Genomic DNA, 26,201 nt, shown 5'->3' on the forward strand with positions numbered 1-26,201 from the left:
CAGCAACATCACAGGCACATAGCATCATATAAGCAGTATTCACAAGAAAAACAAATTAAGCATAGATTATACACAATTTTTTTACAAGAAAGAACATAATTAGAACAAAAAAAACAAGTCCATTTTAGTGCAAAGTGATCAGAGTGGTCACAGTGTTGCTAAACTGTAGTGATTAGGGTTTTGCCATTTGGTTCAAGAATCAAATGGGTGAAGGGAAGTAGCTGTTCTTAAACCTGGTGGTGTGGGACTTCAGGCTTCTGTACCTCCTGCCCAATGGTAGATGTGAAAAGATGGCATGGCCTTGATGAATGTTGCCTTCTTAAGGCAACTCCTCCTGTAGATACTACCAATGATTTTATAGGCTTTGAGCCTGTGAAGGAATGTCGCAAATTAAATCAGTGTGTGGTCTTGGCTAGGTGGATCAGATTTTAAATAGTAGAGGAGAATGGTGAAGAGTTGTTAGTCCCATAGAGAAGAGCTTTCTACTGAAGATTTGCAACAGCAAGTTTCTGAAGGAACAGTAGCTTTTGAAGGTGATGTGGATGATATTCAGGAATCTACATCTCGAGAGCTTACCACTTCTCTTATGTCCTCTGCAGCACAAGAAATTGATAAGCAAATGCAGTGGTTTGAGGGCAATGATTATAATGCTGAATGCAGCAGGAACATCATTCCTTCTATAAAAGCTGCTCTTCTGCCTTTTGAGCTGCTACATGAAAAAATGTTGGACAAGCAGTGAAGGATAGACTCCTACTTCAAGCCTCAAAACCACAAAGTAAAAAGGAGAACCACAGCCATCTACATCTGGTGTTTTGATCTTTCTTGCCAGATCTCCAGCCCCACTAGCTATTCCTTCATCTGATATTGATGACCCTCAACCCTATTCATTATAAATGCAACCTTTATCTTTTCCTCCATCAGGCCTCCATCATATTTGCACAAGGTAAAATGTTCATACTCATTTATACCATGTTTTTTTTATTTTGGTCTACTAAGTGTTTTGTAAATTTGCAATATAATGTCCCAACTTTTATACTCCATGCCCTGACCTACTAAGGTAAGTGTGCCACATGCCTTTTTCACCACCCTATCACTTTCAAGGAACTGTGGACTTGAATTCCATTGTCCTTCTGTTCAGCAATGAGGGCCTGAGTGACAGGGAAATGTTGGGCAGGCTAGGACTTTATTCCTTGGAGTGCATGAGATGGAAGGGTGACCTTGTAGAGGTGTATAAAATCATGAAAGGCGTAGATAGGGTGAAAGCACACATTGTGTGTCTCACGATAGGGGAGTCCAAAACTAGGGAGCATAGGTTTAAAGTGAGAGGGAAAAGATTTAATAGGGACCTCAGGGAGCAACTACCTCATGCAGAAGGTAGTGCGAATATGGAATGAGCTGCCAGAGGAAGGGGTTGAGGCAGGGACAATAACATCTAAAGACATTTGGATAGGTGCATGGATAGGAGGGGTTTATAGGGATATGGGCCAAATGGGACTAGCTTAGATGGCATCTTGGTCAGCATGGATGAAGTGGGCTGAAGGACCCATTTCTGTGCTGTATTACTCTATGATTATTCCTTAGCACCTTTCCATTTACTGTACATGACCTGCTCCCATATCACTTCCCAGAATATTACTTCATACTTGTTGGGTTAAATTCAATCTGCCAACACTGTGTCCATGTTTCATCTGATCTAATCCTGCTGTAGCCTTAGGCAACCTTCCTCACTACCCACAACACCACCAAGTTCCATGTCATCCTCACACTCTTTCATTCACACCCAATTCATTAATATATACTACAAAAGGGTCTCAGCACTGATCCCTGTGATACACCACTCTTCATAGACTTCCAGTCAGAAAAGCATCCTTCCACCACTACTGTCTGCCTCCTATCACCAAACCAGTTTTGGATGCCATATGCCTTAACCTTCTGGACCAGCCTACCATGTGCCTTCTGAAGTCCATGCAGTCAACATCTACCACCTGGCCTTCAACAATCTTCTTAGTTATCGCCTCAAAACTCAATTTAGTGAGGCAGGATTTCCCCAACACCAAGCCAATCTGACTATTCCCTAATCAGTCCCTGCCTTTCCAAATTTACAGAAATCCTATCCCTCAAGATTTTCAATAATTTCTCCACCACTGATAATAAGTCTCCCAAGCCTGTAGTTACCTGACATCCACCTTTAAAACTAAGATAGCTAAAACTTCCACTTTTTTTGATGATAATTTCTCCCAGCGTTGTACTGTCCCTTCCAAAAGAATAATACAAGTATCCTACTGATGGTGCTTTGCCAAGTAGTATGTGGGAATGGAGTTGCCCTGTTAATGCCATTGTGGATCTCAGCAGAAGTGCTTGAAAACATTTTGTTCTACATTAAGCGAAGTGCTTATATGGCAATAATCTGACATATTAGGGACTTTAGTGATGCCAAACTGAGATTTTCTGGACCATTGCATGTTGTTCCTAGTATTACCACAGTACATCTTTAATATAGAAGCATAGAAAACATACAGCACAATTCAGGCCCTTCTGCCCACAAAGCTGTGCCAAACATGTCCCTACCTTAAATTACTAGGCTTACCCATAGCCCTCTTTCTCAGCTCCATGTACCTATCCAAAAGTCTCTTAAAAGACCCTATCGTATCCACCTCCACCACTGTTGCCGGCAGCCTATTCCACACAGTCACCACTGAGTAAGAAACTTACTCCTGACATTGGTATTGGTTTATTATTGTCACTTGTACCGAGGTACAGTGAAAAGCTTGTCTTACAAACCGATCATACAGGTCAATTCATTACACAGTGCAGTTACGTTGAGTTAGTAGAGTCCATTGATGTAGTACAGGTAAGAACAGTAACAGTACAGAGTAAAGTGTCACAGCTACAGAGAAGGTGCAGTGCAATAAGGTGCAAGATCACAACAAGATAGATCATGAGGTCAGGGTCCATCTCATTGTATAAGGGAACTGTTCAATAGTCTTATCACAGTGGGGTAGAAGCTGTCCTTAAGTCTGGTGGTACGTGCCCTCAGGCTCCTGTATCTTCTACCCAATGGAAGAGGAGAGAAAAGAGAAGAGAGAATGTCCCTGGTGGGTGGGGTCTTTGATTATGCTGGCTGCTACACCAAGACAATGAGAGGTAAAGACAGAGTCCAAGGAGGGGAGGCTGGTGTCCATGATGTGCTGGGCTGTGTTCACAACTCTGCAGCTTCTTGCAGTCCTGGGTGGAGCAGTTGCTGTACCAAGCCATGATACATCCCGATAGGATGCTTTCTATGGTGCATCGGTAAAAGTTGGTGAGAGTCAAAGGGGACAAACCAAACTTCTTTAGCCTCCTGAGGAAGTAGAGGCACTGGTGAGCTTTCTTGGCCATGGCATCTATATGATTTGACCAGGACAGTCTGTTGGTGATGTTCACTCCCAGGAACTTGAAGCTGTCAACCCTCTTGTCCTCAGCACCATTGATGTAGACAGGTGCATGTACACCACCCCCTTTCCTGAAGTCAATGACCAGCTCTTTTGTTTTACTGACATTGAGGGGAAGGTTGTTGTCATGACACCATTCCATTAAGCTTGTCTCCTTCCTGTACTCCGACTCACTGCTGTGAGTGATGGCCTACAACGGTGGTATCATCTGCAAACTTGTAGATGGAGTTAGAGCAGAATCTGGCTACACAGTCATGAGTGTATAGGGAGTAGAGTAGAGGGCTGAGTAGGCAACCTTGTGGGGCACCAGTGTCAAGGATAATCGTGCCAGAGTATTGCTGCCTATCCTTACTGATTGAGATCTGTTGGTTAGAAAGTCAAGGATCCAAGTTACATCTCCTCTGTACCTACTCCCCAGCACTTTAAACCTATGTCCTCTTATGGCAATCATTTCAGCCCTGGTAAAAAACCTCTGACTATCCACACAATCAATGCCTCTCATCATCTTATATACCTCTATCAGGTCCCACCTCATCCTCCCTTCCTCCAAGGAGAAAAGGCCGAGTTCCCTCAACCTGCTTTCATAAGGCATGCTCCCCAATCCAGGCAGCATCCTTGTAAATCTCCTCTGCACCCTTCTATGGCTTCCACATCCTTCCTGTAGTGAGACCAACCAGAAATGAGCACAGTACTCCAAGTGGGGTCTGACCAGAGTCCTATATACTCTTAAAGATGGTACACAGCATTATAAGTTTTCTGGTTAATCTGGTAAATTTAATGGGAATATAGGAAAAGGGGTCCTGCTGTGTTTGAAGGATGCAAGTAAAATGGGGTGTCTGAGTATAAAGGGAGAGTAGGAACTGGGACCACAGTGAGTTTCAAGAGAGCAGAGCAACAGGACGCCTGGTACGTTTCAAGGAAACACCACCCTGTGAGCCAGATGTCATTGGGATTTCTGAATAGATAGTGAATTCTCAGTTTTATTGTAATGATGGAGTAAGTACTACAAAGAAAGTAACAACCTAAACAGAAATCAAAAACTGCAGATGCTGGAAATCTTAATAAAATCAAGACAGTCTAGAAACACTCTGCACGTCAAACACTGTGGAAAAGACACAGGGTTAATGTTTCATGTGGTACCAATTGGTGTGTTTATTGCTTGAGGCAAATTCACTCATCTTCAGCAAAAACCAAACTGCTGGAGGAAATCATTAGATTATTTGTTTATTATTTAACAATATTCAAGAGATCAGGAAAAGAAACTGGGGGAAAAAAAAATCACAATGACTCATTATAACATTGATTTAGTAATGCATGCACCACTTACATAGAAGGCTGCAAGAACAAATAAAATGAAATGTCCAGTGAATGTGTCAGATCTTCAGTTAACCACAGCATAGCTAATTTTTTGGACCTTTTCGCCTGTGCTAGTTTCTCATTGCTAATGAGGCAGAAAATTGGCTGCACAGATTTAGTGTAATTTAAAATTATAAAAAGCAACACCAGCCTTAAGGTCAGCAAGATGGTATTAGCTCCCCAAAGATAAATTGCAGAACAAACCTTAATACAAGCTCAAGAAAATAAAAAGATCTGCAGATACTGAAAATCTGAGATAAACAGAAAATGCTGGAAACTCTTAGCAGGTCAGGACCTATCTATGGAAAGGGAAACAGTTGAGGTTTCAGGTTGTCAGCATGGAGGGACTGAATAATGAAGGGGGTTAAGGAGAGGGGTGAAGCAAATTTGGGTGAGGGGGAGATTGAAAGGATTTTGATTTGAAATAAGTTTCTCCCCCACAGATGCTGCCTGACCTGCTGAATCTTTCCAGCATTTCCTGTTCTTGTATTAAACTAATTTTGTTTACAACTTGACTTAGATTTATGCTAATTAAATGATTAAAGAGACCCTGTCATTTAAAACCTCTGGAATGGTTCTGAAATTTGTCTGACTTTAGGGCTGTCATTTCAACCTATCATAAACAGAAACCCATGCACTGTACCGCCCACCTATTATTTGTCCTCACTGAGAGCTTCTTTCCTCAAATTTGAGACAATATCTCAGGCTGCATCTTCAAAAGCTGCAGGACTGTACTGCACCCCATCCGTGCAACCTTAATCAGACTTAGCTTTCCTCCTACACTTTGTTCCTTCATCCTCTGGCGCTGACTCCATTCATCCCATCACCACTGGGTCGCGTTTCTCTCAACATCCTAGACTGTCCTCTTTCTAAGTTCCTTCCTGAAACCCTTCAGTTTCTTTGAAACGCTGCAACATTCACCTCTTCAAAGCCTTCAATCATTCCTTCCTAGCTCTGTCGCATGGGTGAATTGGTTTGTTGTCACCTGTACTGAGATACAGGAAGAAACTTTTACATAGATCATTTCAAAACACAAGTATATGCCGTTATTTTCATCCCCTTCCCACCACTTTCTTTTGCCTTCACTCCCTCAGCCCTCTCACTTTCCTTTCCTCTGACCCTTCTTTCTACTCCCTCAGCCCTCCTGCTTTTCCCCCTCGTGCCTCCTTCCTCATTCTTCTGCTCACCCATACCATCAACCCTCTCCCCCTGCATCACACTCCACTGCTCACCTCCTTTCTCTCTCCTACCTCCCCCACCACTACTCGCCCTTCTCTTGCATCACAGCTCTCAGTTTTCCTCTTTCCCACCTCATCTGTCTCTCAGCTCTTCTCCACTCAGACCCTCTTTCTCTCAACCTACTTTCTCATTTTCCCTCTATCCTCCTCCCCCCCTCATGTAGGTTGTTTGGTACCATGCTATTACCTGCACTTACTGGATGCTGCCACAGAAAGTGACCTTTCACTTCCTTGCTTGGGGGTGGGGGCAGCAGGGGTGTGTGGAAGTGCAGGGTGTCTGACAGGTGATGGCAGAACAGGTGTCAGTGGTTCAACAGCTTGAGCTTGAGGTTTGACAGTAAGGTTGATGGGTATGGAGTGAACAGTAAAGTCTGACATTCAAGGTTGGTTTCCACATGGTCTGGTATTGCCCAATGATTTATTTCTTTAACATCTCCAGTTCAACCTCTTCTCATTACTGCACATGATTCCTACTTTAACACATGTTAATGTACAAGATTTACTCAATAGAAAATTAACAATTAATTGAGATCCAATTGACAAAATAAGTTCTTCTAGTTAAATGTAATTCAAATAAGAAATTAGTTTGGAAAAGACAGTAGTTATTCTCTTTTTTCCCACTGCAGGGACATGGTTATGCTCCAGCAACAGTCAGAATGTAAATGCACCAATTTTCACTGCATTCAGGTAGCCAAACAACCCCAATAGAATCTAATATTGACATGCTGATGGATATAAATGAAAATGTTATGACCCACAAAACAAAGCCTTATATTGTCTATTTATGTCCTGCAGTAAGATCTTTGATGAATTGGTGTCACTACAAGGGTGGGTTTATAATCTAGATTTTTAACATTTTCATTACTATTCTTGCACCATAACATCTTGCAATAATGATGCCCTTTTCTAATTTTATTTTAACTATTGTATCATTACACTAGGTCCCAGAATTTAATTAGTTCCTTCAAGTGAAATTAAGAAGCATTCACTGAATTTGTGATTATTCACAAACAGTACAGGATACTACTGTGTGAACATTTTTGCTGTCTGAACTGATACATCGGTTTTTACTAGTTATAAACCAGCATGCTGGTTCCTACAAGATCTTAATTGATCAATACAAATTCAGAACATTACATTCTCACCCATGTTATGATTTTCAGTAGTTGCACTGCACAACAATTTTGACATTGGATAGTCATAGACAGGCATTCATGTCTAGAGAGACACACACACGCATCAGTTAAGATCCACAAGCCAGATTTATTCATGGGTTTGTTCATGTGGAAAATTAATGTAATCACAATTTAATTTGCAGTTTTCACAGCCTTAACCATTTTATTCCTTTCTTTTTCATTTGATTAGTCTTTTGGGAGAAGTGAAATAGGGCTTGAAAGGGAATGTATTTACTTCGTTGTCTTTGAGAAAAAGACTGGCATGTCTTTTTCTCAAAAACAAATTTGTTAACCCATTTACCGTCAACTTATAATGCATGCATTTAAAAAGATTAAAGCCAGTTTTGAAAGAGCAAAAATAAAACAAAAAGTGGTTTGCAGTTGCAAGCACCTAGCTAAACACTCGTGCTGGATACCAGAAGATTGATATGGTTTCATTAATTGTATTGATCCCCTGTGAATTGTGCCAATTGAGAGTTCTGCCTTTTAAACTCCAAAAGTGTATGCTTGGCAATATCCATTATTTATTCTTTGTTTTACTTAGCAGAATTAATATTGCATTTGAATGTACACAGGCACTTGTTTCACTTTTGAAGGGACATATCATCTGCATCCAAATGTAGGTTTAACAAATGAACCCGAACCAAGCTGGTTACCAAGTTTCAAACTCTTCTTTTTTAAGCTGCCAACTAATGTCACAGGAAAACTTCAAAGAATTGTTACAATTCAGTTATTACCTCATGTATCCCTGGTGCAAATTGACGAGTAGAGTAAAACTCCAGTAATCCACTATCCGATTGTTTGGAATTCCCAGTGGTTTGGCATCTGGCTCACTCATTGGTCCCTGTAAATGAACAAGTCTTTCTCACTAGGTTCAGGTTTTTTTCTGCACTTCTTTTAAAGTTACCAGGGCCTTGCTTCAAGCCTTCAGCAAACTCAGCGGATTCTGTTTCCTGTTTCCTTTAAACTCACCAGAATCACAATAAAATTATTACATGTTTTACAATACTATAAAGAGTGATATATAAGCATGATTGTAATCATCCAGAAAATCTGCATGTCCAGCACAACCAAAGTTCCAATGGTTTCAGATTATTGGAGTCTTACTGTGTAGCTCAAACTACAAAAAAAGCAGCTAACAAAAAAATGTATACAGAATTTACTGTTTCCTAAACTGTCAGCATTGTAGAAAGCCAAACAATTATGAAATCAAACTGATTTTAACCCTGGGAGACCCTTTTCAACAGGTGAACAGAGTTGGAAAATATAACTCCTTTCTTTTGTACAATTTTCTTGTGTGGAGTTGGCTGAAAGTAGGAAAAAAATAAAGGCCTTTAATCTGCTCACCTATGACAATTAACTGTGGGTTCAGCACCAGAGTCTTCACAAAGAGGTCCTACAAACAAGGGTCAGCATCTACTGAGGGGAGACCCAAGCTTTTCCTGTGGAGCCTGACAAAGGGTATCTATGGTATAGTATGGAGGACAGCAGGTTTCCATGTCTCCAATGGGCAGGTAAGCTGAGCAATTTTAACCACACATTTCCCTTTCTCCCCCACAGCGGGGGGATGCGTAAAAACCAGTTCTTTACAATGTTATAAAAATAGATGCTGGAAGCCCTCAGCAGGTCAGGCAGCATCAGTGGAGGGAAACAGAGCTAACAATTCAGGTTGATGGCCTTTCATCAGAACTGGAGAAGTGAGAAGACAATTGTGCTCTAAGTTGCAGAGGGGGAGGAATGAAGAGAACAGGAAATGTGATAGTGACAATAGGTAATAATTACTCTTGAAAGTTTTAGCTGAAGATGGAAAAGCAAATTGAAACAGAAAAATAGATCTGTGGAGAGAAAGAAAAACCAAGGATGTTACCTGAATTTGTTAAATTCAAGATTAAGTCCTGATGGCTGTAATATACCAAGGTGAAAGACAAGCTATAGTTCCTCAAGCTTACATTGGACACCATTTTAGCAATGTACAAGATGGAAGGCAGGGTGGGAGTGGGCATGGAGAATTAAAGAGACAGGAGATTGGAAGCTCAGGACTGTTTGGCTCCCTGAATGGTGGATGGGAAAGGTAAATGGCAACCTATTCAACCTCTCTGTAACTCAGGTTCTCAAGTTCCAGCAACATCTGTTTAAGTTTTCTCTGCACTGTTTCAAGCTTATTGATATCTTTCCTGTAGGTAGGTGACCAGAACTGCACACAGTACTCTACATTTGGCCTCACCAACATCTTATACAACTTCAATATGACATCCCAACTCATGTACTCAATGCCCTGGTTTATGAAGGCCAATGTGCCAAAAGTTCTTTGTGACCCTTGAAAGTGGCATCACAGGTAGAAAGGAATCATGGATCTGTTCCCAGGTCCTTTTGTTCGACCACACACCTCAGAGCCCTACCATTCACTGTGCAAGTCTTACCCTGGTTTGTCCTCCCAAAGTGCAACACATCACTTGTCTGCATTAACTTCCATCTGCCATTTTACAGCCCATTTTCCCAGCTGGTCTAGATCACTTTGCAAGCTTTGATAGCCTTCCCCATTGTCCGCTACACCCCCAATCTTGGCATCATCTGCAAATTTGCTGATCCAGTTTACTACATTATCATCCAGATCATTAATATAGATGATAAACAACAGACCCAACACTGATCCCTGTGGCACACCACTAGTCACAGGCCTCCAATCAGAAAGACAACCATTAGTACCACTCTCTGGCTTCTCCTGTGAAGCCAACATAGAAGCCAATTGACTAAGCACAGAGGGAGGAATGAAGAGAACAGGAAATGTGGTGTATCTATTGACCAAGCAAATTAACCTTCTGGAGCAGCCTCCAATGTGGGACTTTGTCAAAGGCCTTGCTAAGGTTCATGTGGACAATGTCCATCACCTTCCCTTCATCAATCTTCCTGGTAACCTCCTTGAAATACTATTAGATTAGTTTGACATGACCTGCCATGCACAAAGCCATGTTGACTATCCCTAATACTTGTATATCAAGTCCCTCAGAATACCTTCTAATAACTTAGCCATGACTGACATCAGACTCACCAGTCTATAATTTCCCTGTTTATTCTTAGAGCTTTCAACCAGATTAGCTATCCTCTAGCACCTTACCCATGGTTAAGGACAAAAAAATCTCTGCTAGGGCCCCTGCGATTTCTGTACTATCCTCCCACAAGGTCCAAGGGGACACCTCGTCAGGCCCTAGGGATTTAGCCAGTCTAATTCACCTCAAGACAGCAAACACCTCCTCTTCTGTAGTCCAGTTATGGTCCATGACATTACTACTCTTTTGCCTCAGTTCTATAGATTGTCTCCCAAGTAAACAGATGCAAAAATTCACTTAAAATCTCCCCCATCTCTTTCAGCTCCATGCATAGATGACCATGCTGATCTTCAAGACCAATTTTGACCCTTTGTACTCTTTTGCTCTTAATATAGAAAAAGAAACCCTTTGGATTCTCTTCCACTTTGTCTTCCAGAGCAACCTCATGTCCTCTTTTAGCCCTCCTGATTTCTCTTGTGTTATCTTGCATTTCTTATACTGTTTAAGCACCTCATCTGATCCTAACTGCCTATACTTGATCTGCACCTCCTTTTTCTTTATCGAGCCTCAATATCCCTCAATAACCAAGGTTCCCTGAACCTGTTAGCCTTGCCTTTTATCCCAACAGGAACATGCAGATTCTGTACTCTCAATATTTCACTTTTGAAGCCCTCCCACTTACCAAGCATCTCTTCACCGGCAAAACAACCTTTCCCACTCCATGCTGGCCAGATCCCTTCTGATACCATCAAAATTGGCCTCTCTCCAGTTTAGAATCTTAACCCTAGGACCAGTCCTGTCCTTTTCCATAATTATCTTAAAACTAATGAAAGTATGATCACTAGATCCAAAAGTGTTCCACTACATTCACTTCTATCACCTGCCCCATCTCATTCTTGAAGAGGACATCCAGTATCACATTCTCTCCAGTTGGAACCTCTAGATATTAAGGAAACTTTCCTTCACACATTTGACAAACTCGACCCCATTCAGACTTTCTACAGTATGGGAGTCTCAGTCAATATGTGGAAAGCTAAAAATCACTTACTATCACAACTTTATATTTCCTGCAACTATCTGTTATCTCTACAAATTTGCTCCTCTAAATATTGCTGACTGTTGGGATGTCTATAATATAGACCATTAACATGATCATCCTTTTTTTATTCCTCAGTTCCACTCAAATTGCCTTGGTCATCGAGCCCTCCAGTATGTCCTCTCCAAGCACTGCCGTGAGATTTTCCCTGATGAGTAATGCCACCCCTCCCCTTTTAAAACAACAGAAACCCAGAACACTGAGCTGCCAGTCCTGCCTCTCCTGCAACCAAGTCTCAATAATAGCTACATCATAATTCCAATGTCAGATCCATGCTAAGTTTATCTGCCTTACTTACTCTTTGTATTGAAATAGACAACTCAGAACATTAGTCCCAACACACTGAACCCCTCAGTTTCCATCTTTGCTTGTAGGATTAAGATCTACTTTCCCCACAGCCTCTCCACCTGCTGTCCTGCCGTTCTGGTTCCCACCCCCCTGCAACTCTAATTTAACCCCCCCCCCCCCCCCCAAAGCAAACCTTCCACTAGGATATTAGTCCGTGTCCAGTTCAAGTGGAAACAGTCCTGTTTGGACAGGTCCCCCCTGCCCTGGAAGTGAGCCCAATGATCCCTCCCTCCTGCACCATCCACTTCACCACATGTTAAATTGCACTATCTTCCTATTTCTTTCCTCACTAGCACACAGCACAGTAGCAATCCTGAGATCACCACCCTGGAGGTGATGTCTTTTAACTTAACACCTAACTCCCCGAATTCACTTTGCAGGACCTCATCACTTTTCCTGCCTACATCATTGGTAACAACATGTACCATGACCTCTGGCTACTCCCCTTCCTCCTTAAGAATGCTATGGGCTCAGACATCTGGCACCTGGGAGGAAACATACTATCAAGGTGTTTCATTCTCATTCGTAGAACCTCCTGTCTGTTCCCATAATCGATGAATTCCCAATCACTACCACTTACCTCTTCTCCCCCCTTCCCTTTTGAGGGAAGCAGCCAGATTCAGCACCCAAAGTCCTGACCACTGTGGCTCTCCCCAGTAGGTCATTCTCCAACAGCATCTAAAATAAAATACATTCTTGAGGCAACAGCCACAGGGGTACCCTTCACTGACTGCCTATTCCCTTTCTCTCTCCTGGCAGTTACCCAGGTACCTGCCTCCTGCAGCTCAGGTGTGACTGCCTCCCTGTAACTCTTGTCTATTAACCCCTCAGTCTCCCAAATGATCCAAAGGTCATCCAGCTCCATTTCCCTAACACAGTCTGTAGGGAGCCGCAGCCAGATGCACTTCTCACAGATGTAGTTATTAGGGGCACTGGAGGTCTCCCTGACTACCCATATCATGCAAAAGGAGCACACCACTGCACCAGGTGTCATTCCCGCTGTTCTACCTGTCCAATAAGAAAGAAAGAGAACTTAACAGAACCTCACCTTAGCCTCCGCCTCCGCCTCACTCTTGCACTGACCAACTCACACAATGGCCACTCCACTTTACCCTACCTGCCTTTTATTGGCTGAGTTGCCACACACTTAGCCAATCAGAAAAAACTTTAAAAAAAAGCTGCTGGCTCCTCCTCTCTGCTGCTCTGACTGCTGGAACCGCAAAAAAAAACTTTTGAATATTGAAAGTGAAGAAAAGGGAAAGATGTTTGTGATGGTGGAATCCCTTTGGAGGTGGCAGAACTCATGGAGGATAATCTATTGATTGTAGATGCTATTGGACTGAAAGACAAGGACAAGAGAAACCTATCTGGGAGGAGAGAGGGTGAGGGCAGAAATGTGGGAAATAGAGGAAATACAGTTGAGAGTCTGTCAACCATGGTAGAGGAAAAGCCATGATTACGAAAAAATGTCTGGCACACGGTGATTTCCTTCCCCAGACAAAAATCTCATGAAGGATTATGTTAAATCAATATTCACCAATAAAGCAGCAACCAGTCCAATAGGTCAATATTCTTTTGGCACCATTTTGAGCAGTTGCACTGAATCTAGAAATTATTCCAAAAAGTTAAGTGTGAGAATCTGTGAATGAAATATATGTAAAGCATATGGAACACAACAGAGATTTTAACAGATTTCTATGATAATTATCAGCAACAAACAGAAAATGTGCTACATTCAGTGATTACTACAAACAAATGAGAGTATTATAATTAGGTGCTTAAGAACATATTAATTAAAATTATTAATGATTAAAGATAACTATTAAGGTAGGATATATGGAATGGATGCCCATCAGAATTATACTATGTCAAGTAGCAATTTTATTGTCGTAAGATAAATGGATAGGAAATGATTGTAAGTAAAATAGTAAAATAATGAAGGATTTAGACTGTGTTTAAGTGAGCCAATTATTTTGAAAGCATATGTCAAGGGAACATGCTTTCAAGTTATGCAATTGCAGAATTACTTTGAACTGGTGAGTTCTATTCAGGTTAATGGACCTATGGAATAGATTGTCAGTTTATCCATTGAACACTGTGAAGTATTTTTTCGAGGGAGACATCAATTTGGTCCTAAGTGGGGAAACAAGCATCTTGCACATGAAGTGGATCTTTTAGATGAGACATTAAAATGAGGTTCTTTCAAGAACTGGTCCTTATCATTTTGGTGTTTGTGGGAGATTGCTGGGCCTGTATTGCTTTTCAAGACTTCATTTTTCGTAAAGTGATTTGGACCAAGAAGGGTTTATATAAATATATTCTTCACCTTTTTTCTACATTGTGATGTAAATCAATGTAAGCACGATTCCTTGTATTAGTTTTAATCACCTGAGGAAGTCAGAGAGGATTTCTTTCATGTAGGTTGGGAGTATCATGGCAATTTTATGGAAAAGGTTGAAGGAACTCAAAGCTTTTAATTCAAACTACAACAACAACTGATACCATCAACATTATTACAGGTGTTGGAAAATGTATACCATGGATATGTTAGCATACCTCCGATTGCACATGGTTCTTAATACAACATAATCTGTAATGCATTAGTTTGCATGTGAAAGCAATAACATTAGATACAGAGGCAAACAATATGTTTATATTTTGAAATCAGGGTATACTGTGGGCAGTTTTCTATAATTGGTATTGGTATTGGTTTATTATTGTCACTTGTACCGAGGTACAGTGAAAATCTTGTCTTGCATACCAATCGTACAGGTCAATTCATTACACAGTGCAGTTACATTGAGTCAGCACAGAGTGCATTGATGTAGTACAGGTAAAAACAATAACAGTACAGAGTAAAGTGTCACAGTTACAGAGAAAGTGCAGTGCAATAAGGTGCAAGGTCACAACAAGGTAGATCATGAGGTCGTAGTCCATCTCATTATATAAGATAGAAGCTGTCCTTAAGTCTGGTGGTATGTGCCCTCAGGCTCCTGTATCTTCTACCCGATGGAAGAGGAGAGAAGAGAGAACGTCCCGGGTGGGTGGGGTCTTTGATTATGCTAGCTGCGACCCCAAGACAACAAGAGGTAAAGACAGAGTCCAAGGAGGGGAGGCTGGTGTCCGTGATGCGCTGGGCTGTGTCTACAACTCTCTTCAGTTTTTTGCGGTCCTGGGCAGAGCAGTTGCCATACCAAGCCGTGATACATCCACATAGGATGCCTTCTATGGTGCATCGGTAAAAGTTGGTGAGAGTTGAAGGGGACAAACCAAATTTCTTTAGCCTCCTGAGGAAGTAGAGGTGTTGGTGAGCTTTCTTGGCTGTGGCATCCATATGATTTGACCAGGACAGGCTGTTGGTGATGTTCACTCCCAGGACCTTGAAGCTCTCAACCCTCTCGACCTCAGCACCGTTGATGTAGACAGGTGCATGTACACCACCCCCTTTCCTGAAGTCAATGACCAGCTCTTTTATTTTGTTGACATTGAGGGGAAGGTTGTTGTCATGACACCATTCCACTAAGCTCTCTATCTCCTTCCTGTACTCTGACTCATCGCTGTTTGAGATATGGCCTACAACAGTGGTATCATCTGTGAACTTGTAGATGGAGTTAGAGCAGAATCTGGCCACACAGTCATGAGTGTATAGGGAGTAGAGTAGAGGGCTGAGGATGCAGCCTTGTGGGGCACCAGCGTTGAGAATAATCATGCCGGAGGTATTGCTGCCTATCCTCACTGATTGCGGTCTGTTTGTAAGAAAGTCAAGGATCCAGTTACAGAGGGAGGTGTTGAGTCCTAGGTCTCGGAGTTTGGTGACAAACTTACTTGGGATTATTGTATTGAAGGCAGAGCTGTAGTCAATAAACAATAGTCTAACGTAGATGCCTTTACTGTCCAGATGCTCCAGAGATGAGTGTAGGGCCAGGGAGATGGCATCCGCTGTAGACTTGTTTCGCCGACAGGCGAATTTGCAATGGGTCCAGGTTGTCTGGTAGGCTAGAGTTGATGCATGCCATGGCCAACCTCTCAAAGCACTTCATGATGGTGGATGTCAGAGCCACTGGTCAGTAGTCATTAAGGCATGTTACCTTGCTTTTCTTCGGTACCAGGATGATAGTGGTCTTCTTAAAACAGGAGGGAACCTGAGATTGAAGCAGGAAGAGGTTGAATATGTCCGCAAATACTTCTGCCAGCTGATCAGCACAAGATCTGAGCTCACAGCCAGGGACACCATCTGGGCCAGGTGCTTTCCTTGTGTTCACTCTCCGAAGACTGATCTTACATCCTCCACCGTGATCACAGGTTCAGCTGCATTGGAGGCTGCCAGAGTGGATGGTGACAATCCACTTCCCTTCAGTTCAAAATACGCATAGAATGCGTTAAGTTCATCAGGAAGGGATGCGCTGTTGTTAACTATGCAGCCCAACTTCATCTTGTACCTATGGCATGTAAGATCTGCCATAACTGACTGCTGGTCAGGGACTCTATGTTGAGTCGGTTTTGCCTCTTGGCATCCCTGATAGCTTCTGAAGGTCATATCTGGATTTCTTGTACAGATCAGGATCACCAGATTTGTGTGCAGCAGTCTTCTCCTTCAGTAGGGAGTGGATCTCCCAGTTCATCCATGGTTTCCTGTTTGGGAACACCCGTATTGTCTTCTTTGGTACACAGTCCTCCACACACTTGCTGATAAAGTCTGTGATGGTGGTGGCATACTCATCAAGGCTGGCAGCTGAGTCTTTGAAAATGGACCAGTCCACAGTCTCAAAGCAGTCACGTAGGAGCTCATCTGCTTCCTCAGACCAGCACTGCACAACTCTCTGTACCGGATCCTCCCGTTTCAGTTTCTGTTTGTATGCAGGGAGAAGAAACACAGCCCGGTGATCTGATTTCCTAAAGTGAGGATGAGGGGTGGCTCGGAAGGCATCTTTGATGGTTGTATAGCAGTGATCAAGGGTGTTGGCGCCCCTGGTAGAGCAGGAGATGTGCTGATAGTATTTTGGTAACACACTCTTGAGGTTGGCCTGACTGAAGTCCACTGCGATGATGAAGAAGGCCTCAGGGTATCCTGTCTCAAGGTTGTTGACCACGGAGTATAGCTCATTGAGTGCAGGCTTCATGTCCATCTGTGGTGGGATGTAGACTGCCATCAGGATAGCTGAAGTGAACTCACTTGGCAGATAGAATGGTTGACACTTCACCGTTAGATATTACAGGCTGGGTAAGCAGGAGCTCACCAGGTCCATCACGTCTGAGCACCATAAGTTATTGATTAAGAAGCAGACCCCTCTGCCTTTAACCTTGTCCTTTTTTCTGCTGAGGAAATATATTCATAAACAATTATTCAACCACATCCCTATGGTGCATGTACAATCTATAATATTTCATAATTCATTCTCAAACTGGTGCATGCTTGTTGGAGTGATCTAGCTATGCTCAGCGCTCGAGGAAAATGATTGGTCTTTGATTTCATTCAGTGTTTCTGAACCTTTGTTAGCATGTTTGGATAGTTGCAGGGATATCTCAGTGATAGGAACCCCACACCACTCAGTAATTTTTCAAATGACGCCACCAAAGACCATTGTAGGAAGTATCCTTTCATACTCTCCTTCAATTTTTAAAGTAACTAAATGAAATGAATCTGTGAACATATCTGTTATTAATTCACTCAGTTAGAGAGGGTTTCCCAATGTGTTTGAGGAGAAATGATCATTATGAATTTCATTGCTATTGAGATTAGTGAATAGTCTATGTTCATTCAGTTCTCCATCTTGAAATTAGAGTGGAATTAAATATATTAATTTCAAGCAATTGCACCTTTTGTGAAAGTTTGTTAGTTGATTAATTTTGTTTGTTTCTCGTGTCAAAGGCCCATAGACCAGAGTCGATATGAAGTTATTTCAGTTCAAAGTGTTTGGTCAAAGTGGTTAGCATAATGTTCCACAAAGAAAAAGAAAGAAGAAAAAGGAAAAAAGATCTAACCTTTAGAAAGGTTCACTTACCTTCAAACTGATAAAAGCTAAACGATTACTTATTTGTTGTTGAGAGTGCCATTTTTCTTCAGTGGCTGAGGCATTATGGTTTATCATTGAAGCATATGGATGTCATCTTTTCATGCTTCTAATTAAACACAGATAAATGGATAAGCCATTGTACATGCTGATTCATGGGAGTCTGCTTTTACCCCTCTGATATTTAGAGTAGGAATCTCATTTACAAACATGTGGCATATGTTGACAGGCATGCCTGGATGTGGTCCACAACAGAATATAGCTTTTTTGACCTTTCTCTTATTGTTTAACCTATATTATTCAAATTACATGGCCAACATGATTGTGTAGGCATCATAAAAATAATTCAAAATTTGGTACAATAAATATTTCCATTGAAGGAAAACATAGTCAATGAATAACCAGGATTTTTGAATCAAAATGGGATGCAGGGAGCAAGATAAAGAGGAAATAATTCCGAAATAATATTACAATTGAGCAGTAAATACCAGCATACTCATTTTGATCCCTCACAGAATATGAATCATATCTTGAGAAAATTGTACAGAATATATATGAACATGATGTTTTTGGCATGCATAACTATTCAGTTCAAGACATTGGTGCTCCACCCTTGGACTCAGTGCTGGTGAAATGTTGACATCAGATGTCCTGGCTGAAGATCAGCATGATTCAGCCCTGTGGATCAGGCACATCCACTTACTATAAACTCACACAGATCTATATCAATACATGTAATCTATATCAACACATGTAATCTATATCAATACATGTAATCTATAACACACGCAGTTCCAGAAAGCCTTTGATTGCAGGACATAAAATCACATTGAATAGGAGTGTATTTTGTAGTTTTATGACATCACCCAAAGCCATGTAATGAGTCAAATGTTGTTTAAAATATTTTCTTTCCCAACTGGGAAATTGCAGGGCAGTTTTTACTTTCAAAATGAAAATAAAATGTTTAATGCATTGAAACAAAGTGATGTATCTCAATGTTTTCAGGTTACTGTTTCAACAAGATGTAGTGCATGATTGAGCAGTATTTCCTGCACACTAATAGTCAAAGGACAAACAATCTAATCCTAACCTATCTGTCATGCCTTGATAAGAGAAACATAAACTTATATTAACTTTCTGCTAATCTCTCACGGATTGAGTAAATTTTAAGTAATGGGGAGATAATGTACATAGACTGATGCTGTTTTATTTGAACTGCACAAGTAATTATATGACCAACATATGTTTAACCAGAATTTGCATTACTTGGCGATTCTGATGTCAGGCAAACCACTTTTCCTCTCCCTGTGGTGCTTTGCTTTGTTCCTATGTATTTGTTGGAGGCTTGAAGTTAATAACTCCACTTTAATTAACTGATGCACAGTTCTTCCTTGTCTCTCAAGACATATGCCAGGGATGGCTGATGTGTACAGCATTTCCCCATTCACTTGAATGGTGTCACCAACCTTGATTGATAAAGTCCTGATGAATGGTTTGTTTAAATTTCACTGAATGTCTTGACCAAATTTAATCACTCAAAGCTTTTGATTTATTTAATATTATTTTTCTTAATTATTTAAATCCATTTAAGCAGAACTTTTCTGATCATCAAATATATTAAAAAATATATTTGACAGCATTGACCTTTCAAAAAGCTACCAGGGCAATCCTGGGGCACCTGCAGCCTTGTCATACTCATAGACTGTTCCACTTCATGGGATAGCCTGCAGCTTGATTGGACCTGCAGAGTCCCAAAAGGTAGGTCAGCCATGTGAATAACACGGGGAGCAAACAAGATCCCATTTATTATGTCTTCTAATTAATAATTTGTTTGTAATGTTATTCATCTGGAAGAAGTTGATGATAATGGTGCAACACTGGCCAATTCCAAACTCGCACCTACCAGATAATTTAGGGGATTGCATAAAGTGAGATGTGGATCTGCAGGGGGTATGGGGCACAAGTGAATTGCAGTAAGGGCAGTGGAAAGGGCAGCCCAGTTGCTAGCTGTCCAGGGGTGAGATTGGACACAAGCTCTGCTGCAGCCAATTCAGATAAGGATTTACTGTAACATTGTACAGAAAATTGCCGATGAAGTGATTGTTGCATTGTGCCTGTCTTAAAGTCTGCACTCAATGTCATTGATAGTGAGTTCTGCTATTGGCAAAGTTGAGGGGCAATGACTGTAAAATGGCACTTTGTGTTGGGCCACCTGCAATGTGCTCACTCTGCCTGCTCACTTTGATGAAAGAGAATGAAATGTAATGGGCTCGCTTTAACTGGAGAACATCAGTGATCTCCTTCATTCAACAGTAGATACAGAGCCTGAGATGCTGCAATTATTTTCATTTTCTGCCAGAAAGGAGTGGGATACATTAAAGTAGACCAGGGTTACCTCAAGAGCCATTGGCAAAGTCATCCTTACTTTGGTCTAACATTGCTGCGCTGGCTTCAATAAAATGGCAGATTACAATGACTTTGTGGAGGTCAGTGGTGGAGCATAGCTGGGAAATTGCTGGTGGAGTTCAGCATTAGATTTGGGACTTCCATATGCACAAAAACACTTACACTGACAAATGCCGTCAGTTCTATAAGGCAAAACCCAAGAAAAATTGAGGTCCTTGTGTTTAAGTGCTTAAATTATTCTAATTTTTTTCATAATTTTAATAATTCTAATGGTTTGTTGAATGTTCAACCTTCTTAACAGCTTTGGCAGCTGAGAAGCCTGGGAAATGCAGTTTAACAAGCACTCAAACAATTCTTGGAGTAAGACCTATCAGTTTCAATTTAATTTCCCCAATATTGACCGGGACTCCCTCAGTGCCAGAGGGCTAGATAGGACAGAATTTGTTAGGTGCATCCAGGAAGGTCTCTTGACACAGTATGTAGATAGTCCAACCAGAGAAGGGACCATACTGAACGTTGTATTGGGAAATGAGCCTGGCCAGGTGATCAGTGTTTCAGTGGGAGATCATTTTGGGAACAGTGATCATAACTCTGTAAGTTTTCATATAGTTATGGATAAGGATAAGACTGGACCAAGGGGGAAGTACTAAATTGGTTAAAGGCTAATTACAACAGTATTAGGTGGGAGATGGTGACATTAGATTGGGAGCGGCTGTAAGTGGGTAAGTCATTTGGGAGTCATGTGAGAGTCATTTAAAGGCCAGCTGGTCAGAATTCAGGACCAACATGTTCCTGTGAGGAAGAAAGACAAGAATGACAAGGTTCAGGAACTTTGGGTGATAAGAAATGTTGCAAATTTAGTAAAAAAGATAAAGGAAGCAAATGTATGGTTCAGGAAGCTGAAATCAGACAGGGCCTTTGAGAAGTATAAAGGAAGCAGGAGAGAATTTAAACAGGGAATCAGGAGGGCTAAAAGGGGCCATGAAATGTCCTTGGCAAGTAGGATTAAAAAGAATCCCGAGTCATTTTATACATACATTAAAAACAACTGAGTAACTTGGGAGAGGTTGGAACCACTCAAGGGCAAAGGAGGGAATCTATGCCTGAAGCCAGAGAAGGTGGGCAAGGGATTAAACAAGTACTTCCCATCGGTATTCACCAAGGAGAAGGCCATGGAGGGTAGGGGTATGCTGATATTCTAGGGCATGTGATATCAAGAAGGAGGTGTTGGAAACATTAAGGTGGATAAATCCCCAGGGCTGATAGGATCTACCCCAGACTATTGAGAGAGTCAAAAAAGAAAGTTGTTGGGGCCTTGACAGAGATTTTTGTATCTTCTTCAGTCACAGGTGAGGTCCCAAAGGACTGGAGAATAGTGAACATTATTCTTCTGTTGAAGAAGGGCAACAGAGACAAACCAGGAAATTATAGGCTGCTATTTTTTCATCAGTGGGAGGGAAATTATTGGAGAAGATTCTTAGCAATAGGATTGACTTGCATTTGGAAAAGCATGAACCTTTTTGGGATAGTCTGCATGGTTTTGTAAGGGGGAGGATGCATCTTACAAACTTGATAGAGTTTTTTGAGGAGGTGATGAAAATGGTTGATGAGGCAGTGTACTGGATGTTGTATACATGGACTTTAATAAAGCTTTCAGCAAGGTTGCTCATGGGAGGCTGATCCAGAAGAATAAGGCACATGGGATCCGTGGAGGCTTGGAAGGCTGGATTCAATGATTTGGACAAAAATGTAGGTGGGCTGATTAGTAAGTTTGCAGATGACACAAAACTTGGCAGTGTTGTGGATAGTGAGGAAAGTTGTCAAAGGATTTAGCAGGATATAGACCAGTTGAAATGTGGATAGAGAAATAGCAGATGGAATTTAATCCAGACAAGTGTGAGGTGTTGCACTTTGGTAAGTCAAATGCAAGAGGAAGGTACACAGTAAATGGCAGGACCCTAAGAAGAATTGATGTTCAGAGGGATCTTGGAGTGCAGGTCCATGGTTCCCCGGAAGTGGCAACACAAGTGATAGGGTAGTAAAGAAGGTGTACGGCATGCTTGTCTTCATCAGTCAGAGTATTGAGTATGAAAGTCAGGAAGTCACGCTGCAGTTGTATAGAACTTTGGTTAGGCCACATTTGGAGTATTGTATTCAGTTCTGGTCACCACATTACAGGAAGGATGCAGAGGCTTTAGAGAGGATGCAGAAGAGGTTCACTAGGATGTTGCCTGCATTGGAGGGCATTATATATAAGGAGAGATTGGTCAAACTTGGGTTGTTTCCTTTGGAGTGTCAGAGGCCGAGGGGATGACCTGATATATAAAATTATGAGAGGTGTGGATAAAGTAGATAGAATCTTTTTTCCCAGAGTGGAAATGTCAAATACTAGAGGCCTTATCTTTAAAGTTTGAGAGGAAAGCTTAAAGGAGGTTTACAAGACAACATTTTTTATGCAGAGAGTGCGAAGTGCCTGGAACGCACTGCTAGGGGAAGTGGTGGAAGCAGATGCAATAGTAATGTTTAAGGCATTCATATAGGCACATGAAGAGGCAGGAAATAGAGGGAAATAGACCATGTGCAGGCAGATGGGATTAGTTTGGATTGGCATTATAGTTGGCACAGACACTGTGGGCTAAAGGGCCTGTTCCTGTGCTGTACTGGAAGGGCCCTAGCAGGGAGGGGAATCAAATGATAAATTTGAGTGGCTTGTTGTCCAGTGGAAAAGCTGAACCTAAAGTATTGGTCCTAATTTAGTTTTAAAAAGAGTCCTCCTTTAAAAATTTCCTGTACCTTCAGTCATGGAGAGGAATAGCTCTAAAATACATGCTTTGTCTTCATTGACAGTACTGATTCACCATGAGGAATGCAGCTCTTTAACTCCAGAGCACAGCTAATCTCATGAAGCAGGGTACAGAACGAGATCAAAGAAAAAAATCTTTGAAGCAATGATTTATTGGTTCCATTTCAAACAGGAGTGCTTTTTTCATTTGTCTTTCAGTACTATAAAGAAATCCTCCTTTGTCAACTTCATTGGGCTGGGAAAGCTGTAATTGGTAAGTGACTGTTTCCTTTGATTATTGTTTTCCATTCAGAAACTTTCCTCACATGGTGAATCTGGAAAGGCACGATTTGTAATCAATTTATTTAAATATTTCTGGGTTCCATTATTTTCATGCATTTTACAGCAGGCAAATAATAGCACCAACAATGGACAGAAATTTGGTTAATGTCTAATTGCCTTCTTTGGTATTATGTGTTTAATGATCAATGTGTTATGTGCCTTTCCTCATCGAAACCTGCCACTCTGGAAATGCATGGGGCCCATGAATGGCCTTAGTGTGTTGGATGCACATTAATGGTGTCATTCCTAATGAAGCACTCATATGGCGCTTTGCTGGGAAAATCTAGATTCTGTTGTTTCAAAGCATGTCTGTCATTGGTAACTTACTATCCAGCCAATTGTTCGTATCATCTGAGTGCCTGTTGCCTGTGACTCCACGATGGTTTGTGGCTGCGCTGCTCACGGTCCATTGATGAACCTGCCAAACTCCCAGGCTTAAAGAGCAAACTGCTGGAGGAATGCAGCAGGTCAGGCAGCATCTGTGGAGGCAGAGGGATGGTCGATGTTTTGGGTCAAAACACTGCATCAGGACAACATTACCAACTGTGATACTGTGCTGCCTATTTGATTTTTTTTTGAAGGAGTGGATGGACTACTGTGTCAATCGTATTTATTTAGGGAAATATAAACAAGCAAAAAGCAGATTAACAAACTATCGGACCGAAAAAAGAGAACAGAAAAGCTGCAGATACAGAAACAGCTGTCAGCTCAGGGACCCAGCATTAGGGAAGTGAATTGCAATTAAGTGCTCATTTCATATGTGTTTTGAGCATATGGAACCATCTTCGGGCCCTCCAGGTGAACTATGCATCAGCCCTGCAAGAAGGTCTCAATCTGAAGTGCTGGCCATCCCTTTGCCTCCATAGATGCTGCCCGACCTGCTGAGTTCCTCCAGCAATTTTTTGCTCCAGATCCCAGCATCTGCAGTCTCTAGTATCTCGAAACTCATGATTTGGTAGGTCAACACTGTGACACTTTCTGTGCTACTCAGCATTCATTGGCGTGTGGGAGGGGGTCATGTGACTTACTTCCATGCATTTTGTTTTGGTCACTTCCTTTGTTTCACTGGTAATTGATATGGAGACTCCTGGTGTTGATTCTGGGTTGTTTCCTCTTCTGGTGTGAGAAATGGTCTCATACCTATGTACACCCCCCCCACAAGAACGGATACAGCAGAGAAATGCTGCCAGGGTTTCTGTCAGTCTTTCAGTCTTCTGGGAGGTTTTTAAAAAGTTTAAAAACTGTTCAAATTTTTTTATAAAAAAGAGCCAGTTTCTATCATCATCGTTTACCCAAGTACCTCTGCCTTGTTGACTGGTATTCTGGGCAAACAAATGCATTGGCGATGTTCACAAAACTCACTCTACTGCCCGCAAAATTAATCTGCCCTGCACACCAAAGAAATAGCAAAATCTATTGATCGCAAAATGAAGACTTTGTTTTTTTTCCAAATATTTACTTTATCTTTGTACAAAGACAAATGTGCAAACCTTTGCATCTTGTGAAGTCACTGTGCAGTTAGTCACATGGTGTCCACAGAAGGTCACGTTGAACAGTCAGCGTGCTATGCATTTTTTTTGGAGAGTTGCACCTTTTGTGGATCAGGTTAATTTGCCGATTGCCCCTGTGATCTGGCTGGATGCAAGATGGATCTGTGATCCTCTAAACATGGTGCCAGGACCTTGTAAGTTCTGGTCATTTTCTATTGTGTCTATGTATGGAAGGGGTGAGGGTGAATGGGGGTTGGGAGAAGTGGGGGGGGGGGGGTTTCTATTAACTTGTGAGTGCAATTTACACCTCTACTACCCTCTTAGTTTGTGATAACACACATGATCATATTGCATTGAATTTCTGAAACCTAATCGTTGGTTAGAATTGGAAGCGGTAGTGATCCAGGTAGTGAGTGCAGTGGTAAAACAAAATACTCACACTCATTGTGTTAATCCATATTGAATTAAAAAATTCCACATCCTGTGCAAATTGATGTTACTTTTAGAGTACCAGTTTTGTTCAAATGAGTGAAAATAATATTACAGTTGTATATTAATATCAACATATTTCTTAACGAAAGAGGTAGAACAATGGTTTGTGCTACTATCTTTCAGCTCCAGTGACTTGGGTGTGATCCTGGTTTTGGATGCTGTCCGTGCAGAATTTCTTCCTGTGATTGTACGGATTTCCCTGGGTGCTCCGGTTTCCTCTAAGAAGCCAAAGACCTGTTGGTTGTTTGGTTAATTGGCTACTGGAAATTGTTCCAGTGTAGGTGGATAGCAGGAGAAGCAGGGGAGTTGATGGGGATGTGAGGGGAAAAATGGGATTTGTATAGATTGGTACTTGATGGCTGGTGTGGATACACTGGGCTAAAGGGCCTGTTCTGTGCTCTAAAGCTTGTATGATTTCAATTTTCCTAAATAAATGATATCCCAACAAAACTATTTGGTGGTCATTTACTGATTTTACACTGAAGTTTTTTGTAAAATAAGTATTTTAATATCTTAAGGCAATCTTGCACAATACAAACTGCTTCACATCCAACATAACACACAATATTGCAGTACAGTGTTTGATTTAAAAAGTTGCCATGCAAAGAGAGATAGAGAATGGAAAAAAGATGACATCACCCATGCTTTTGGATATAAATACCCCCTCATCATAAATGGCTGCAAGCTTTGTGAATAAAGTTGTTGAGCACATAATCACATGACCTGTTAAAAACTCGCTGTCATTTTGGCACTGGCATGCAAACTGTTGATTAGTTATGACAGTACAACAAAATTGTACAATAGGTCGCAGGAATTGCTTTAGTCATTTCTAACCTGTTAAGATTTCACAGCCACACCAAATACCCTGGTAAAACTGAAAGAAAATGTCCGAAAGAAACACCAGTTTTGTACCTGTTCCTGTAAAACAGGACAGGATCCTCATTTGTAACTAATACTGTTAGGGTTCTGTTTATAGTGTTAAACTAA

At 41.4% G+C, this 26,201-nt stretch overlaps 1 long non-coding RNA gene across 1 annotated transcript in view; it reads left to right on the forward strand.

Moving 5' to 3' along the window:
• Window positions 1-25,517, forward strand: part of LOC127581004 (uncharacterized) — a 66,371-nt gene extending 40,854 nt beyond the window's left edge. Inside the window, exons 3-4 of the long non-coding RNA XR_007957917.1 lie at window positions 23,110-23,164; window positions 25,338-25,517. This is a non-coding gene — a long non-coding RNA (uncharacterized LOC127581004). The remainder of the gene's footprint in view (window positions 1-23,109; window positions 23,165-25,337) is intronic.
• The last annotated feature ends 684 nt before the right edge of the window (window positions 25,518-26,201 follow it).

Source organism: Pristis pectinata, chromosome 20 (genome assembly GCF_009764475.1).
Source record: "Pristis pectinata isolate sPriPec2 chromosome 20, sPriPec2.1.pri, whole genome shotgun sequence".
Lineage (NCBI taxonomy): Eukaryota > Metazoa > Chordata > Chondrichthyes > Rhinopristiformes > Pristidae > Pristis > Pristis pectinata.